Source organism: Tupaia chinensis, unplaced genomic scaffold (assembly GCF_000334495.1).
Source record: "Tupaia chinensis unplaced genomic scaffold, TupChi_1.0 Scaffold144529_1, whole genome shotgun sequence".
Classification (NCBI taxonomy): Eukaryota; Metazoa; Chordata; class Mammalia; order Scandentia; family Tupaiidae; genus Tupaia; species Tupaia belangeri.
The window spans coordinates 1542093-1545757 of record NW_006204388.1 but is presented as its reverse complement, the minus strand read 5'-3'; the positions used below and the strand labels follow the sequence as shown (position 1 = coordinate 1545757).

General features: G+C 38.1%; 1 protein-coding gene across 3 annotated transcripts in view; it reads left to right on the top strand.

The window, feature by feature from the left end:
* SRSF11 (serine and arginine rich splicing factor 11) overlaps window positions 1-3665 on the top strand; it is a 42796-nt gene that overhangs the window by 7612 nt on the left and 31519 nt on the right. The window lies entirely within an intron of this gene.

Below are 3665 nucleotides of genomic sequence, written 5' to 3'. Positions count from 1 at the left end.
GGGGGAGGTGACTTCTCGCTTTCTGTCTCTTTCTGGAGAACACACACACCCTATAGCAAAAAAAAAAAAAAAAAAAAAAAAAAAAAAAAAAAAGAACCTCTCCAAAAAGAAAAGACAGACAGTACATGTTTTATAAATTTCAGTATTGTTCTATATAAGCAAAGATTCCCCACAGTTCTAATGAGACACAACATGGTGCCTGAGACATTATTCTTTGTCAACTTAAATTGAAGAGGGAGGAAAATACGAATACTTTGATATTTGATGATAAGCATAATCAAGAAGTTAATTTTCAAATATCTAGGTATCATATTTATGCTGAGAGTTGGAAACTAATAAATGCTAGCTTCAAAATACCTTGAAGTGACTTTCAGAATACCATCAAGATTGGCCACACTTTCTTCCCCTTCCATCTTTTAAAATCCCAATGGAGGGAGAGATGGAATAGGAGGGAAAGTGGTATGACTATTGTCTATTGGGTGTCCTTTCTCCCCTCCCTTTCTCCATGAGTCTGGCAGCACACATGCCCCCTAGCAAATATTAAAAAAAAAAAAAGAAAGAAAGAAAGAAAAGGAAAATCCCTGGAACATTATTATTATTATTATTATTTCAAAGATTATTATTTGAAGACTTTTCTGACTTTTTTGTTGTGGTGGTTTTTGCTTTACTATATCCTAAATGTTAGGGATATAGTGAGTGAGACAGGCAATTATGTCTGTCATATTTTGTACTTCTTATAGTTTACATAAATTTGGAACATAAAAAAAATCTTAAGTGATTTTAAACTAAGATAGATAGGATATGTTATTTGCCTTTACTATACATTTTATTCCTATGGGAAACAACAGTAATACTAGCTAATTCATCTATTTATTAAACTTACAAAGATCTTCAAAGTCGTTATTGAGCTCTTCATTTGACCAGCAAGAAAACTAGAGTATGTTCTTAGAAGTAAAGTGAAGGGGCGTGGTGGCGCCCGCCCTATGGCAGAAGTGAAGTGAAATTTCCTCAAAACATATGCTTAGATGACAGGGCTAACAACTTTTTTTTTTAATAATTATTTTTTTTAACTTTATTTATTTAATTTGACCAGAGAGGGATGGGGTGGGGTGTGGGGGGAGTGAGAAAGCAAGCCTCCAGGTCCATGACTCAGACTGCTGTCAGCCATGTGGAAGTCCAGCACTCTTAACCACCACCCCAAAGCCAGTCTTCTGGCCTTAAGGTTCAGCATTTTGGTAGCTGCTAGGTGATTTGAAGATAAAATACTTAGAAGACCTCTTTATTTGAATAAAATTATATGTTGTCATTTTCTCCATATAAATATAGCCTCTATTGATGCAGCTACTGTGGCACTGTTGTAAAACAAACGCTCTGCAAGGCTAGTAGCCATATGGCCAACCATGGGTTCAGATCCCTGAGTTGGCCTGAAAACATGCTGGGTACATACACTCACACAGACACCCAGGATCCTGAGGAGCTAGACAGATGGGGAATGTGGATCAGGACATTGTTAAGACCCTGCTGAGGGTGATTCTCTCTCACATTAGAAACAACGCAAAAATCACTGTATATTCCTATGTTCAATAAGTTGCTATGTATAAATTGGCCTCTGATCAAGGATTTTATCTTATTACAGAACTCTGGTTTGAATTTGTAATTTTTGTTATAACTATATCAAGCAGAAAAGTATAGAATAATTTAAATGGGTTTTTTTGTTTGTTTTGTTTTGTTTTTTTTGAAAGGCTTTTGCTATAGAGCACATGCGCTTGCCAGAAAGACAGAGAGAGACAAAGATAGAAAGCGAGAAATCCCCCCCCCAGGGGGGATGGCCATGCTGCAGTCCCTTCTCCTTTCTCCTCTTGGGATCTTGAGCACGCATGCACATGCTCCCGGCGTGAGTTTATGCCACCGGGTCCAGGACTCGAAAGATAGACTATGTGGGAGTTCAGTGACATAGCCATTATGCTAACTGCTGGTCCCAATGTTTCTTTATATCTATGTCAGAGAACAAATAAATGTTAGTATTTTATTTAAGGCGGGAGAAAACATACAGGCATGAAACTTCCCCTTGTTATTTGCCCAGTCATCATTGAACATTGTGGTATGCTTAGCATATAGTAGGAAATCCTTTTGAGTGTTTATTAAGAATCTAATTGACAATTACATATGTATCTGATTCAAAATGTGAAATTACCTGGCACGTTTTATATTCACAGATACACATTTCTGAGTGGTGTATAATTACTTGAAATTTATAATTTTGCTGAAGTTAGCATTCAGTCAACTCATTCCTTTTGTGTACTGATAGTGAAAGTCTCAATGGTAGTAAGCAAGCCTAGCCACTGAGCTCTCCGTCTAAATCTCAACATCCTTGTGCTTAAATTTTTCATACATTACATTATGACTGAATTATACCAAGAGGTATTTACTAAGTTCTCGTATTTTAGCCTCCCGAATAATTCAAGGTAAATTATTAAGCAACTTAAAATAAGTAATACTGTCATTAAGGTACATTTGTGCATATATTCAACACACTTATTGGCCACTGACTTTGTGACAGTGTGGAAGGCACTGGACCAGGCACTGACCCAGCATGCTCACAGCTTTGTAGGGATAAATGTCGATGATAATGGTATGCCCTGTTTTTGAGTGGAGAGAAAGCCCTTAACTGCTTGCCCATGTTGTAGCAGTGACGGGAGGGAAGGCTCTACAAAGAACAGCAGTTAGATAAAATGAGGAAAGTCATTAATAACTTGTATAAAGACCTAGAGAAATGAGATTTTTGTCATGTTTAAGAACTGTAAATCATTTGATAACACTGGATGTAGTTGAGAGAGTAGGTGAAGTGGGAAAATAAGGTGTGTGTGTGTGTATTCAAAGTGTCAAAATTATTCTAAGCAAACGCAAATCTGCCTCTAGACATTGCAGATAATCTTCCCCCCCCCCTCCCCCAGAGGGTTTTTTTCGCTATAGGTTTTGTGCGTTCCCCTGAAAGAAAGAGGCAGAAAGAGAGAAATCACCCCCTGGAGGGATGGCCACACCTCAATCCCTTCTCCATTCTCCTCTTGGGATCTTGGGCATGCTGGCACATGTGCCCTGCGGGAGTTTTAAGCCACCAGGTCCGGAACTCAAGCAAATACATGGGAGTCCAGCGACATAGCCATTACGCTAACTGCTGGTCCCCCAGATAATATTCTTGAATATAATTAAATACTGTAAAATGTGTTTTTAAAAGTCGGCCATAGTAAAATAAAATTAACTTTTAAAGCACTAGTAAGCGTAACATTAAGAGATATCTTTCCTTGAAGTGTAAGTGACAAAGAAAAGTGGTTACAAAGTTAATATTACTAAAATTTGTGAAGATTGCAGGAAATTTTATAGTCTTGGGTGGGGGACATCTTGGTAGTTAGGCTTAGAAATTTTAGTAAAAGGACAGATCTGAAGATTCTCTTGTCCAAATAAATACCGTGGGCACTATTTAATAAGAGTAGTTGCTAAAATGTGCATTTTATGTTTTGCAGGGGAATAAATGTTTTCATTAAAAAATAAAGTTAATACCTCTCACCTCATCTAAGATAACAAAATAGGATGGCGTTCCCACCAGACCGCGGTGGCGCTCGCACTTCTCCGGCCGCAGCGAGGCCGGCTGGGCCTGCGCGGGGCGG